The following is a 16,589-nucleotide window of genomic DNA, read 5'->3' on the forward strand; positions in this document are numbered from 1 at the left end:
TAAATGACGAGTTACTGGGTGCAGCACACCAACATGGCACATGTATACATACGTAACTAACCTGCACGTTGTGCACATGTACCCTAAAACTTAAAGTATAATAATAAAAAATAATACTAAAAAAAAAATAAAAATAAAATAAATAGAATATTGTAGGGTCTTCTCTGAGGTAGGAAAAATTCGTTGGTGCAATTTATGTGTCAAAGTTTCCTGTGGCATCAGGCTGACACGGGAATTTTACTTGAAATGACACCCTTGCTTGGCCCCTTTCTCTTTCTTAACCTACTTCTTCCCTGCTCTTCTCTGTCTCTCTGGATAACTTCCGTAATAAATCAAGTTACTTGTACCTGAAAACTTCATAATCTGTATGGCTAGTGGCTACACTTTTTGACAGTACAACTTCTACCATAATACATAGTTTCATTGGAAAGTGTTGTTCTAACGGGTTTCATTGATTTCATCTTCCTACAATGAAAGGTTATATATAGTCTGATTACATTATTTGAAGTAGAGATAGTAATAATTAGGGGCTGCATTTAATTTTATTAAGGTTTATTATTTGTGGTTTGCCCTTACTCTTAAAATGTGTCCCATATGAGATCTTGAATAATGACCTCGTGGTCTTTTAACTCTAATCTTTGTGTTCCTAGCACAAAGGGATTGTTGAATGTTCTTAGTTTCATTGCTTCTTAGCCTCATGCACAGTCTAAGAAAAAAAAATACTTTAGTGGGATGACACAGACCAGATTTTGACCTCATTTCTCTGAAGTTCTTTTTTCTACATAGTCTTGTTCCCTCAAGTTGTGACTGTCTTAGTATAGCTAAACTTTGACTTTACTTTCTGATTCACATGAATCTTCCAAAGACTCTGGTTCAAGAATTCTATTTAGTTGCTCAGCCCACTGAAAATTAGGTATAAATTTAAGAAAAAATCTTCAGAGAAGCTTGAGCTCACTTACTCTATTCTTATTCTCTCTGATATCCTTATTTTTCAATTCTTGGCTGCCTTGTATACTCTTCTATGCCTTTATTTGGTAGCTGAATTATGATAAATCTACACTAGTTTGTTTTCCCCTCATTCTTATTTGGATTCTAAGGCTTTAGCTGGCTATCTTTCATCTGTTTGAATAATCCTCAGGCATTGTTTCTTCAACTATTCAGCCTTATTTTCTCTCTCCTATTTTTCAGTCTCCAGTTACCCAGATTAGACCACGTAACTGTAACTATGCATTATCCTCTCTCCCTTAATTGTTATTCAGTTTTTACTTCTTATATTCATTCTGGATATTTTCTTCAAGCCTATCTTTCAGCTCATTATTCTCTCTTCAGCTTAGGGTATTCTTTTGTTAAACACATTTATTTTATTGATTTATATACTTTTCAGTTCTCTGCCAAATTTGTCTATCTTATCTTCTATCTTTTTGAACATGTTAAGCATTATCTACATAATTACATTTTCTGGACCTCTTCCAGGTCAATTTTTATTTTTTATTGTGTTTTGCTTTGTAATAATAATAAGTTTTGTTTCCTTCCAAGTAAGGGGTAAAGTAATAGTGAATAGCATATATAAGAATTGTAGAGATATTTTAAGGAGTAGAATTAATTTACATCCCTGTAAAGAGGGTGTTTGTTTACTTTTATTGTATATCAAGGGCAATAGCTACCCAAGATAAACTTAATCTGTTCAGAAAAGTTTAGATTATTTAAAGCAGGGCTGCTGTTTTTTAACATGCCAGTTAAAAATCAGAATATTTCTGATTCATTCTCACCAGTATAAATTATCATTTTATGGTCTTAAGATAAAGTATAGGGGGTTTAAAAGCTTCTTCTACTTGCCATTTTTCTGGACTCCACTTTTTTTTTTGTTCCCTATTTCCTCTAGGCTGTCAAAGCATCTGTTTAACTTTTTTATATATCAGCTTCCTTTTCTGGAATTACTAGATGCTTCTAGGGGAGAAATAGCTAAAAATACCAGTACTACTCCTTTTTTTTTATTTCTATGCTCCTTCACTGCCTTATTAGTTTCCTGTTTCCATCTAATGAGTTTAAAAAACAAAACAAAACAAAAAAACAAAAATATTTCCTGTCTTTCTAGCTGTTCTTAGCAGGGAGGTTGGTCCAAATTATTTAGGTCTCTATTTCTCTATATGAGTATCTGCCAGCATAACTTTACTACAAACTATTTTTTTCCTAAACCAAGGAATAAGTAAATGCTATGTTTAACTTACAAACATTTTAAAAAATAATTAAGTTAGAGCCTTAATACACATAAACATGCATTAAATGGTTTATGATAAATGGCTTATAAAATGTTTTTCTCTGAATTGTGCTTATATCATCAACATCTGGGTTATCATTTATTGTCTTCTATGTATTATAGTTGCTGACGGCTGATGATATAGTCATGTCAGCACATGTTTTATTAGCTATATCTGGTCAGACATACTAATTATAATATAGGTGACATCTCTGTCACACTTGTTTAAAGATCATACTTAATATTACAATCTTGATTAGATATATGTATAGCTATGATTGTTCAAAACTCTGTGTAGCTAAGCATATTGTGGTTGTATTGTCTAGGAGTCTTGACTTAATTATCTAAAAAACTTCAAAATTTTAGCGAATTAATAAAATATAATTGTATAATTTTCTCATGTAATGGTCCTAATTTACAGTTCAGATTGGGTGACAGTCTCTCCCTTTCCTATAAGTACTAACTCAAAGACTTTGGCTATTTATCTCTGAGGGTCCACTACCTCTTAGAACCTTGTCATCAGAGATTGCATCTAGCAAAAGGAAGAAATCACTTCTCAGCCTTTTGGCTAAGATCAAGTATACTATCTGTTCTTATCAGCTAAATATCTTATATGTTCCCTTTCCGAGGACAATATTAAATGGATTGTTGGAAATAGCAGATAGAACATAAGTTTGTTTTGTCTACTCCATACATTAACCTGGCATTGAAGTACTGCAGGAAGAGACAGAGAGAGAGAGAGAGAGAGAGAACGAAAGAAAAGAAAGAAAGAAAAAAAGAAGGAGAGAGAGAAAGAAAGGAAGAAAGAAAGAAGAAAAGAAGAAGAAAGAAAAAGTCTAGGCAAAGAAGCAAAAAGAAAAAAATAATCACTACCACTTACATGATATCACTGCAATTGTAACTCAGATTCTCTATCTACAGGGAAGGTAGGAAATGCTACACGCCCAGAGAAAAGAGGAAACAGGCATCAGTGAATATCTGATAGTTTCTGACCCAGTAGTAAAAACACCTTCATTTGTAAACAGGCATACTATTGTCTTCTGGGAACAAAACGCTGCCTTTTTTTTCTTCCAACCAGAAAGAGATTGAGTAAAGAAGAAAATAATAGAGGTTAGATGCTATAGATACCTTTGTTTCTGTTAAATATAGAATTCTAGGTTGACCCTTTGCAATAACACATACATGCACATCTATACAACAACAAAACAATACTATTGTCCTATATAGTTTTTGTCTTCCATGTACTATGTATTACACATTTTCACCGCTAATAATACAAACCAAAGTTCAATAACTTAATGTTTTGCTCTTCTGTTACTTAATTTCTAAGCTGCATGCATTGTGAAGGCAGTAAATGTAAATGAAAGAACATTGTAGAAAAATCTCACATCAACAGACTAAAGAAAAAATATTGTCAAAATGTCAGTTTTTTCCAACTTTATCTATAGATTTAATAGAATGCCAATAAAAATCCCAGAAAATTATTTTGTGGATATTGATAAAGTGACTCTAAATTTTATGTGAAGAGGCAAAAAATTCAGTATAGCCAACAAAATATGAAGAAGAATTTGGAGTGCTGATACGACTTGACTTCAAGACTTAATTTAAACCTACAGTAAACAAGACAGTGTGATAGGCAAAAAGGTAGACAAATTGGTCATAAGTAGAAAAGAGAACTCAAAAATAGTGCTACATAAATATAGTCAAATTATTAAAAAAAGAGGTAATACAATGAGGGAAAGATAGTCATTTCGACATATGGTGCTGAAAGAACTGGACATAACATGCAGCAATAATTAAATTAGACACAGCCCTTACATCCTTCACAAAAATTAAAATGGATTATAGACCCAAATGGAAAATGTAAAACTGTAGAACTCCTAAGAGATAACAGAGAAAAAAACTTAGATGACCTTGGACACTGTGATGACTTCTTAGATACACCAAAGGCAAAATACATATAAAAATAATTAATAAGCTGGACTTCACTCAAATTAAAAACTTCTGCTCTGCAAAAGATAATGTCAAGAAAATGAGAAGATAAGCCACAGGTTGTGAGATAATAGTTGAAAAAGACACAACTGTTAAAGGACAATTATCCAAAATATACAAAGAACTTTTAAAACTTAACAATAAGAAAATAAACATCTCAATTATAAAACAGGTCAAAGATTTATCCAGGCATGGTGGCAGATGTCTGTGGTCTCAGCTACTCAGAAGGCTGAGGTGGGACGACCACTTGAGCCTGGGAGGTTGAGGCTAAAGTGAGCCATGATTGTGCCATCACATTACAGCCTGGGCAACAGAGCAAGAACCTTTCTTAAAAATAAAGGAAATAAAAATAAAAAGAAAATAAAATAAGAAAAACTTTAAAAAGATTAAAAATAGGCCAAAGGCCTTAACAAGACACCTCACCAAAAGCATATGCAGATGGAAAGTAAGCATTTAAAGAGATGCTCCACATCAGGGAACTGCAAACTGAAGGAATACTACTACATTCCTATTAAAATCACCAAAATCCAGAATACTGACAAAACAAAAAGCTGGTAAAGATGCAGAGCAATAGGAACTCTCATTCATTGATGATGAGAAAGAAAAATGGTACAGTCCCTTTAGAAGACAGTTTGGCAGTTTTTTACAAAACTAAACGTACTGTTACCATATGATCTAATACTTGTGCTTTTTGATATTTATCTAAAGAAGTTGAAAACATATGTCTGCACAAAAACCCACACACAGAGGTAAACCCTCATTTATTATTGCCAAAATTTGGAAGCAATCAAGATGTTTTTAGTAGGTAAGTGGATAAATAAACTCTGGTACATCCAGACAATAAAATAGTATTTAATGCTATGAAGAAATGAGCTATCAGGCGATAGAAAGACAAAGGGAAATCTTAAATGCATATTACTAAGTGAAATAACCCAATTTGAAAAGGCTATGTATTAGTCAGGGGTCTCTAGAGGGACAGGACTAATAGGATCTATATATCTATCTATATCTATATCTATATATCTATATCTATCTGTATCTATATATGGAATTTATTAAGTAGTATTAACTCACATGATCACAAAGTCCCACACAGGCTGTTTGCAAGCTGAGGAGCAAGGAAGCCAGTCTTTCCAAAGATGTAGAACTTGGAGTCCAATGTTCGAGGGCAGGAAGCATTCCGCATAGGAGAAAGATGAAGGCTGGGAGGCTAAGCTAGTGTAGACTTTTCAGAGTTTTCTGTCTGCTTTATATCCTGGCCGTCCTGACAGCTGATTAGATGGTGTCCACCCAGATTAGGGGTGGGTCTACCTTTCCCAGCCCACTAACTCAAATGTTAATCTCCTTTGGCAACACCTTCACAAACACACCCAGGATCAATACTTCGCATCCTTCAATCCAATGGAGTTGACAGTATCAACCATCACAGGCTACATACTGTATGATTCCAAGTATGACATTTTGGAAAAGGCCAAACCATGGTGACAGTAAAAGAATTAGTGTTTGCCAAGGGTTGGAGGAGGTTAAGAATAAAGAATGGATAAATAGTGGAAACACAGAGGGTTTTGGTTTTAGGGCAGTAATGATATGATTTATGGTACTATAATTATAGATACTGACTATTATACATTTGTCAAAATCCATAGAATATACACCACCAAGAGTAAACCGTAAAGTAAACTATTGGCTCTGGGTGATAATGATATGTCAATGAATGTTCACCACTTATAACTAAATATCATTCTGTTTAGGGATGTTGATAATGGGGGATTGGGGATGTTGTAAGCACATGTGTAAAAGTGGGAGATATATAGCAATCTCTAAATTTTGCTGTGCACCTAAAAATGCTCTAAAAACAATAAAGTCTAAAATAAAGTAAAATAAAATAAAATGTTGACAGTGAAATATATAGTAGCAGAAATAGGTAACAAAACTGTTTTTAAATTCCTGTTTTTAATTTCCTCTTAATAATTTTAACAACATTAGCCCAAGTTTTAAATATGCAACCAAAGTTCAGTAAAATGGGATTGTTTTTGGCTCTGCAATAAATTCCCAATATATTCTTAAAATTGATCAGTTTCTCTTACTATGCCTATTTCTTATATTGTCAGAGAAATTAGTTATAAAGCAATCTGTTAAAATTAATTATAAAACTCTATAAAAGATTTTCATTCCAAGGTTCTTTTTTGGGATCTTCAGCTCTATAGTAAAGACATTTATACATTTCTGTTCCCAAGCAAGATCAGTTATATATGCATTCAGTCTTTCTCACTGATATTAGTAGAAAATTAATTTCAATTAACACTATTAAAATGCATAAACTAGAATATGTATCTCAAAATATTTCTTAGCATTTGCAGTTATGAAGAGTTAATTAGAAATAATATTACAAGTACCTATTTCTGGCATTTAATATATTTCAGAAGAAAGCATTCTAAATGTAGTCACAAACATTTGAAAGTTATACAGGGGGTAATTACCAAAATATTAAGTTGCATAGTTCACTGTTTTTATTTACTTTTCTGAGCTAGGTCACTAACTGACAGAGAAAAGTTTTAGTGTGTAGAGGGATGTGATATATATATATATATATATATGTTTAGAGTACAATAGAATTTGATAATAAGAGAACTTTATTGAAAATACATTTTAAGCTTAGAAGTGTATATGGCTAAATGTGCACTTGTTTTGTGGAAATTCTCCAAGCTCTTGTATGTTTCATATATATTCTAATGGAGTTTTTATGTAAGTACTTATTGATAGAATTATTTTTATTTTTCTATTGCTCACTGTGGATCCTGGTATTTAGAGAAACAGTGAATACTTTTGAGCCTCAGAGATACTTCAGAATAAATTATAATGACTAAATTCTGGATGCTGTTTCTTATGTTTATATATGCAAGAACCTTTTAACAGTTGTTTCTTGGCATGCTTGTTCTAGCACAACACTGTTACATTGTTTTAAAATACCTCTTGTTTCACATCTTATTCATTTTCTTGGTTGCACTATAAATATTTCAGCTCTCTTCCACCTCCCCCTAAGTTTCATTCTTCAGCAATGGAATTGTTCAATAATTCGTTTGAGTGACAAGAAAAATTATTTTTTAGTATAAAGCTATTTTTCATTTGTAATAAACTAGCAGTTTAGAAACAAACATATCTCCCAATAAAATATCACTCAATTAGTTAACTCAAGAAGATTAAATACTATGACATTAATTTTTCACTCATTAAATTGAAACATTGCTCCTTTTTATTTTAGTTTTCAGGATTTTGGTGATTAAAAGTCTGGTATCAACCTGACTCTTGTAAATTAATGTTTTTCTTTTTTCTCTCTCTATTTTCTTTCTCTTACTCTATAGAGGTTTATAAATTTTTATCCTGGGGCTTCTGAAATTTTACCAGGATGTATCTCTACATAGATTTGTTTTTATTAATTCACTGTGGTATTCAAAAATTATAGATTTTTTTTAGATAATAGATATCACCTCCTCTGAGGAATGAGTCCTTGGGTAGTGGTGGAAATAAGGATTTTGATTTCCGCTTCTGTGATGACGGTTATCAGTACAATTTTAAATACTATAATTTTATATGTAGTTTTTTATTTGTTGGTTATAAACAAAGTCTATTTACCACTATGACTTGAAGAATTTATGTCACCGACACTTCCCTGTCTTCCATTCCTGTTCTTGTTATGGCCTTACGTGATATACTTATCACTGTTTTTCACAAACTGCTAGTTTTATACTGTGTCCCAGCTTTCTATCTTTGAATATGAGGAGAGCAACATATCCACTCTAAACATTATTTCGACATTCCCTATTCCCCATATCCCAGGATACTATTTATTCTATGTTGCAAGATTCATAGAATTTGTACACTGGTAAATATAATCAAATCTCCCAAGATATGTTTATAGGTTGATTTATATTTTCAAAGACAACATTATGGTTATTAATTATTATTTGCTCCAAAAATGAAATAGTGAGTTTGGACTTGTATAAGTGCACAGGTAATCCTATGTCATTATATTCTGCTTTCCAAAGGAGAAAGACATCTAATACAAATTTAAAAAGGAAGCATGAGGTAGAAGTCTTAAACAGCATTATTTAAAGTTAAATTTATTAAACTGTCACCTTCTAACTAACACAAACTTAAAACTTTTGAAAGGCAGACAACAACAGAATTATAACAGTAGCATCCCCAATATTCACCATAGAATAAAATTACCAGACATGCGCAGAAGCTGGAAATTTGACCATACCCATTGTATGTGTTACTTTGGTTATACATTTGTATTCCAGAAATACTATCAATTATTCAATATTTTGTCATTGTATCATGAAAAAGTTATTTACGTTTTTTAAAAAAGAAGCAAACAAATAATAAAATGTATTTTATAATTACTTGCATATTTAACTTTATTGATGGTCTTCATTTTTTTGAAAGTGAAACTAAAGATTAGGTTATTTCTTGTAACTTAGTTTACCATGAAGAAAATCTTAAGATACATAAATAAAATAAAGTAAGGTTTTTTTTCATATTTTTGTCACTCCTAGACACAGTAGATAAGAAGATGATCCATAGCCACTGGGAGAACAAGGGTTTCCCGGCCTATTTCTGTGGGCATTTGTAGGAGCAATTGCTGAGTTAATGATGTGCCATCCCAAGAAACCTATGGCTATTCAAAATTACAGTGTTCATCCCATCTGTAAACATTTTCTAGCAATATAACAAGATCCTAGATCAAAGTCAGTGTCCTCTCGTTTCAGGCTGGTTCAGAGGATTTCTTTTATGAAAAGACTGGCCACAATTGTAGCAATTTTTAAAGTGACTCAATTATCTAAACACAAATAATACTCATAGTTTCAAATTAAATTACTATAATGTAATTATATTCATAATTTAAGCATGATAACATTTGTGCTTGATTTTTAACTACTGCAGGATATTGGTTTCATTACTTTTTTTAAGACATTGTACCCAAAGATTTGAACTTTTATATTCATCAATCTAGTGTCCATAATTAGAAAATAATAAGTTAATATGAGCTTTGAGTATGATATTCTAATGAAAACGTAGAAAGATATTTTGAAAGATATTCATCTGTTAATTTTTTGATTGTCTAACTTTTACTATACGTTATAGTTTTTCTATTTTTCGACATTTGATATTTCTTTGTCATCTCATAGTTCTGCCCTTTTTTTCAATTTGTTAGTAAGTTTTTTGACACCATATGATTAGATTAGAATCAGTCCCTCAATCTGAAACTCTTCATCTTTAATCGTAGAGTTTAACCCTATCAAAGACAAAAAACAAGTAGGAACAACCATTTTATTCAGTCTATTAAAATATGGAAAGCACCTCATATCTGAAGACCAGAGTGTCTCAGTAAGGTGGTTGCACCTTAAACATTTATAGGGAGCTGTAGAGAAGTTATAGGTAGAATTCTTTAATCTTATTTTTGTAATTAAGGGAATCTCAGTCAATCAGCCAGCCAAAAATATCAACCTTTCATTTAGCTACTTCTGGGGGAACAAACACTATATGCAATTATTTATGAGATAAAAAATGAGAATTTGGATCAGCTGTGCCTGGCCTTGTCATAGATACAGAAAGAGGATCATCTGGGAGTCTGATCTAAGTCATATGGGTGTTCTTTTCAGTACGTGTTTCCTGGAAAAGAAAAGAGTGGAGGGATTTCTTAACTATTGCTGCTTTCTTGTCAGACAGGGCTCAGGTAAAATTAAACATTGTCAGTGTCCTCTGTTGTTCAAGTTGAATGAATATCAGTTCAGAGGCAATCATTAATATTTTGAGTGGGGTGAGTCAGGGTTTAAGAAGCAGACTGGCTGGATGCAGTGGCTCACATCTATAATCCTAGCATTTTGGGAGGCTAAGGTGGGCAGATCGCTTGACTTCGGGAGTTCAGGACTAGCCTGGGCAACATGAGGAAACCCCATTTCTACAATAAATTAAAAAAATTAGCCAGGCATAGTGGTGTGTGCCTTTAGTTTCAGGTAATTGAGGGGCTGAGGCAAGAGGATTGCTTGAGCCCAGAAGGTTGAAGCTGCAGTGAGCTGAGTTTGGGCCACTGCACTCTAGTCTGAGTCTCAAAGTGAGACTTTGTCAAAAAAAAAAAAAAAAAAAAGAGAGAGAGAAAAGAAGAAGAAGAAGAAGTCGTCTTCTGAAGACTCTTATTGATGTTGTTCCTGCAAAATAATCAGCTGAACTATCTGTTGAAGGCTAGCCATAAAATTCAGTTGTTTTAGGATCTTTCAGACCAAGCATTTTAAAAGAGGGATGCATACAATTTTAAAAAGCAATATTAAAAGAAATGGCTATATTCAAGTAAAGAGCTAAGAGTTAAACCCTGAAGATATCCAGCTCAGCAGATTCCAAGAGGTCAGGGATAAACATATTTTTATTTTGTAGTACTGCTCATTGAGTTTCTTAAAGATAAGATGTTTATGCTTTTGATGATATTATTCACAGTCTTGATTGACACTCGTATAAGGACATTTACGATCTGAGGATTTTGCCATAATCTCTTAGTGTCCCAGCCAGTGACTCATTCAGGGAGAAATCTTGCCCTTGCGTGGTCTGCTAAGGGGATCAGTCCTTCACAGTATATATTGCTGGGGAAATAAATGGAAGAAAACCAAAATATTTTCCCCTGACATGTTGAGGGTTATTAAGGTAAAGACACTGGAAACTCAGGGAACAGTCAGCCTCAGCCTCTTTTTGCCTAATGCCAGGACACAAATCCTTTCTTACTGGAGACAGCACTTGCTTATCAGCCCAGAGAAGGACCAGCCAGCATCAGAGCAATCTGGGAACAACTTTTAGTATCTTCTCACATTTTCCCACCTTTTAAAAGACTAGAACTGCTCTCTCCTTTGTCTTGTCACTATGCAGGATTTATGGCTCCTTGTTAAAGTACTATTTCAGCAAAGGCCTTAAGCCACTGCCTTGAGAGAGCAGTACTTTTGAACAGAGGCCTGTCCTATGTCATGAGTACAGTATGCATTATAAACTAAAACTGCTTGTTTTCCTTTGCTAATATTTCTTTTGTTTTCAGGACTGTGCCTCAAAAGAACCTAAGAAGGGAAAGAAAAGACATTTTGCTTTCTCCTTTGTAAAATAAAATAAAATCTCCTTTTAACCAAATTTCTTAAACAAATAGAGAAAACAAATCAGTGTTAATATTGAATAAGCATTAAGACATACTGTGATACACATCACAGAAAACTTATTAAAGATATTGTAAAAAACATAAATAAATATCATCTTTTTATAAGCAACAAAGATGCAATATATTACATATATGCTAATTCTCTTTATCCAAAAGAAATACAAAGTTTTTCTATCTTTACAAATAGCAGGAAATTATAACTTGGAGCCAGCAGCATAAATACTTATGGATCTTTTAAAATATAGAAACACATCTCAAAACAATAGTGAACATATTTAAAAATTTAAGTTTTCTAAAGAAAATGCTATAGTTGGGGACTTCCCTTTTCCTTTTGGCATGAGGGAAAAATTACATTTAACCTTATAATATCAAGTCATCTGGCTTTAGTTTACAGTCTTCTTCAGATCCTGGGGGAAAAGGCCTGCTACAAGGCAAAATAGAGTCCTCATAAGGATCTAGGTATCAGATTTTAGATTTCAGTGTAGTCAAGTTAAGAAAAGAGAAAACCAGGAAATGTTAGTTTGGAAAGTGATACAAGATACTAAAGAAAACTGAAAAACTTGAAAATTTAGTATGGGTTGAAAGACTGAATATACAAACAAACAATGACCATGCTATATATAAAAATAGAACTATTCTTATGGGATCTTTGGGATGTTGCTTTTCTGTCCAGAAACCTCTGTGGCTGCTGGCACCTTTGCCCAAGTTGTTGTCCTGAATCCAGGAAGAATGAGGAAGAATGAGGTACACAGACAAGTGGAGCGTGAGCAAGATGAAGAGCTTTATTGAATATTAAAACAGCTTAGGGGAGACCCACAGTGGGTAGCTCCTCTCCGTAGGCATGCTGTCCCATTGAGTGTTCAGCTCTCTGTGGAGAGGAGGCAATGGAGAGTTAGAGGGTAGCTCCTCTCTGCAGCTGGTCATCTCTCCATTCTCTCCTCTGCTCTGGCTGAGCCTGGGGCCTGACAGGTGGGACTTCTCTGGCCTGAAGGTGGGGCATCACTGGGGACCCATCCCTTCCACCCAGGAATCTGGCTGCCTCCTACTGCCATTCATGGTGCCAGGCTTGGCTCGACTTTGCTTCAAAATTGGAGCAGGCGCCAACAGCCAGGAAAGGCCAGACAGTGGGAGCAGGCACTTCTGAACCTGCAAGGGCAGGGGTGGGGGCCTTCCCGGGCCCCACATAGTGCAGGGATGCCTGAGCCTACAGCCATGGTTTGGGCAGCTGCAGCTGTGTCCAGTGGGGCAGGGCTCCTGCCTGATCCGTGGATTGGGAGGCCAGGTCTGCAGCCATGGTTTGGGCAGCTGCAGTGCATCTGGGGAGCTCCCACTCCAATTCAGAAGGGGTGGGGGTCCCACTTGTCCCCAGCTCCCACAGGCTACATGGAGCATGCATCCCCAGCTGCTCCCCACTGCTGCAACTGGTTTAATGGCAGTGGCAGGCTGTCTGGAGCAGCTGCTGCCATCGATTTGACCCACAGTCTGTGGCAAGCAGGCTGTCTGCAGTAACCAGCTCAGAAAACCAGCCTACTATAGATAAATCAGACTTATGGAAAAATCAGACTAGTATCTCTAACAATCATTCCAGAAATCCAAACCAATAACTTTCATAAAACCTGGTCCAAAGAAAGAAAAGGACTTGATTAATAATTTTAAGTTTCCCCAATTTTCTGTTCTTGCATTTAATTTAGGATCAATCAGAGAAAGCAAATATGAACTCCTCATGAATGATATAGGATGTCCCTCTGGTTAGCCCCTACTACATTTTCCCCATGTTAACAGTCTACAATCAGGATATACCAAAAGCTTTTCTTTCTTTCATTATAAAGCTTCCCTATTCATCTGCCTGCCTTTGAGTCTCTGATAAATGCAAATGACAGTCTTTATCCTTTATTATGGTAAACTCTGATATAACAAGCTCTAAATAAATAGCCTTTGTTCTCATTGTGGTGATCTTTATTTCCACAATGTTTACATTTTTTGCAATGTGACAGGATCTAGTTCAATTTGTAGGTAGGTAACAAAACTTGACCTTCAGAGTGGGAGAAGAAGTTAATTAAATCTACCAAAATTAGTGGAAGAAAAGAAACAATAAAAATTAGACCAGAAATAAACAAAATTGAGACTAAGAAATAAATGCAAACATCAACAAAGTTTGGTTTTTTGAAAACATAAACAAAATTGACAATCCTTTAGCTAGATTAACTAAGAAAAAAACAGACTCATGTAAATAAAATCAAAAATAAAAGAGGAGACATTACAACTGATATTACAGAAATACAAAAGATCATTAGAGACTATTATGAACAACTATGTGCCAACAAATTATAAAACCTTGTGAAATTAAATAAATTCCTGGATGTATACAACTTACTGAAATTTAATTAAGAAGAAACAGAAAGCAGACAAATTATGAGTAATAAGATTAAATCTGTAATGGAGCTTTTCCTTTTTTAATTAAAGGGAAACCAGCTTTCTTTGTAGTTAAGCTTTTTATTATTTATTTTCTTTGTAGGAACAATAAAATTAAACTATCTATAAACAGAAAACCTATATGTAAAATATGCTTAATTTTTATAATATATTAAAATACTGGATTGGTGAAAATAAACAGATAACAAAAAAATACACTTCATGTATATGTTTGCAATCAGACCCCACAGTATATGTGTCTTTATAATTTATTATTGGTGAAAAACAAATAGAAAAGATATGCACAATTATGCCACTGCTAACGATATCAGATTATATTTGTTAAAGTTTTTCTTAATAAAATGGGAACAACACATTGCTAGGTATGTAGAAACAATTTTTCTCTAAAGAATAACTGAACAGTTAAGAGAAGCAAGTAATTCCTAATGGGCTACTAATATAATAGATAATATTATGCTGTGTAACAGAATATTATGGTATTTTGTATTTTTCAAGTCTATAAGTCCATCCATAAAGCCTGTTAAGTAAAACAAAACAAAACAAACAAACAAACAAACAAAAAAACAGAAAAACTCCAAACATTAAGATATATTGACAATCTTGTTCCTATGTATGGTAGAATATCATTAATTCTTTTTTTATGTTTACTTTTAAAATTAGGAACACTTCTTAGGTTTTTTTGGCATTTTGCATTTTTACATGCAGTGTCTGTATTAGCCCATTCTCACACTTCTATAAAGAACTGCCTGAGACTGGGAAATTTATAAAGAAAAAAGGTTTAATTAACTCACAATTCCACAGGCTGTACAGGAGGTATGGCTGGGGAGGCCTCAGGAAACCTATAATCATGGTGGAAGGGTGAAGGGGAAGCAAGCACATCTTCTCATGGTGGCAGGAGAGAAAGAGTGACAGGGGAAGTGCTACACCCTTTTAAACAACCAGATCTCATGAGAACTCACTATTATGAGACTAGCAAGGGCAAAACTGCCGCTATGATCTAATCACCTCCCACCAAGTCCCTCCCCAAATGTCGAGGATTACAATTCAACATGAGATTTGGGTGGGGACACAGAGTCAAACCATATCAGTGTCTACTGGCTCCTTCTGAGAGTATCTGTGAAAGTTCAGTACATTTTGCAGTGAACAAGGAATAAATGGATAACGTAGGTGCCAAAGTCCAAAGGGGCAAACATTGCTCAAGTTTATTCACTCTGGAAATGAAGATTTTTCTTTTTTATGGGCATGAAGTAACCAGTGGCTGAAGAGAATAAGTCTTTTCTTTCTGACCAGAAGATCATAGTAGTTCTCTATTTCAGAAGCCGATACATACACATCTAGAGTAACCAAAGATGACACTACTATAATGTATGGGAAGGCATAATATAAAAGGCCTGCACCAACCACCTGAAGCATGGTTAATATTAGGAAAAAGTAAAGTGCAGCATAAATACTTTTAAATCAGACTTCCCTAACTCACATGCAATCTTCTTCACCATAAAGTTGGGAGCAGCATCATTAATACCAAGCAGAATGCATAATAGATAAATACAATGATATGTAGTGGGTAGACAGCTTCCTGAGTACTGCACACTGTGGTAACACAATCTGGACTTGGGTTGTAAAGCATCGTGTACCAATCTGAAAGTGTCAATACTCGACATGAACAAACAGATATAAAGAACACCAACTACATCACTCACAAGTAAGGTGACAACAGCTGCCATACTGGATTCAAATAATCTAATGATGTGTTGAAAAAGTGCACTAGAACTTTTTTTTTCCCCATTTACCATTCAATAAAGAACCAAAGTAAAACAAGAGGAAGAGTAGCAATAAATTCAATGTAGATAATTGTGAAGTTCTGGAGACACCATGCAAAGCTGACAATATTTCTGTGCATTTGTTCTGTGTCCCTCTTTGGCACAAGTCACATTCTCTAGATATTTCACTTGATCCATTTTTAAATAAGATCTTCCCGTGAAAAAGTCCCAGACATGCCATTGGCCACCTGTAGGTTTCCCCCAGGAAGCTCTGGGATCAGCACAACTGGCCACAGCACCCGGACATCCAGGCCCTCTGAATATCAGGTTCTAATTAAGCCTACTTTTTAGATTAGATCTTAATTAGATCTACTTCTAATTAAGCAGATCAAAGAACTGCTTTTCAAAAATCCTTTTAAATATACAAGTAGCAAGCTTTCCATCTTGGGCGCAGTTGGCCTTTCACTGAAGCCCAGAGAATGGCTGCTGCAGAACCGTGCCTCCCCTTGTCACCTGTGAGGGGCCCTCCTCCTCCTCTCACAGGGTCAATTTCCAGTGATGGAGCAAGGCTGTCTCTCCGGCCCAGTGGAAGAAACAAGGCAAACTGAAAACTATCACACTGTAGATATATACCAAAGTTTCAAATCAAAGGTATGCTTAAACAGATGACTGAAAACAAAAACAATCACACATAAAACTAAAACCAAGAAGCCCTTTATGGCTTTAAACAGTGCCTCCAAAGAGGGAGCAAAAGCTGCAAAACTCTCAAGATCCAGACCACTCCCAAAGACAGCTCATAAATTAGGAAGTTTCACTGGTTGCAAATGAAATACAACCCATATTTCTTTCTCTTTTTTATATTCTTATTTTAAGTTCAGGGGTACAGGTGCAGGTTTGTTACTTAGGTTAACTGTGTCATGGGGATTTGTTGTACAGATTATTTCATCACCCA

General features: G+C 34.5%; 1 non-coding gene and 1 pseudogene across 1 annotated transcript; one reads left to right on the plus strand and one right to left on the minus strand.

Moving 5' to 3' along the window:
* The first annotated feature begins 2,805 nt into the window (after positions 1 to 2,805).
* On the plus strand, positions 2,806 to 2,990 carry LOC112135068 (U2 spliceosomal RNA). The gene has a single exon (XR_002916379.1). It is a non-coding gene; the product is annotated as a U2 spliceosomal RNA (small nuclear RNA).
* Positions 2,991 to 14,961: 11,971 nt separating this feature from the next.
* LOC100462610 (JNK1/MAPK8-associated membrane protein-like) lies at positions 14,962 to 15,878 on the minus strand (annotated as a pseudogene).
* Positions 15,879 to 16,589: the final 711 nt, after the last annotated feature.

The sequence above is a fragment of the Pongo abelii genome, chromosome 13, assembly GCF_028885655.2.
Source record: "Pongo abelii isolate AG06213 chromosome 13, NHGRI_mPonAbe1-v2.0_pri, whole genome shotgun sequence".
NCBI classification, from domain to species: domain Eukaryota; kingdom Metazoa; phylum Chordata; class Mammalia; order Primates; family Hominidae; genus Pongo; species Pongo abelii.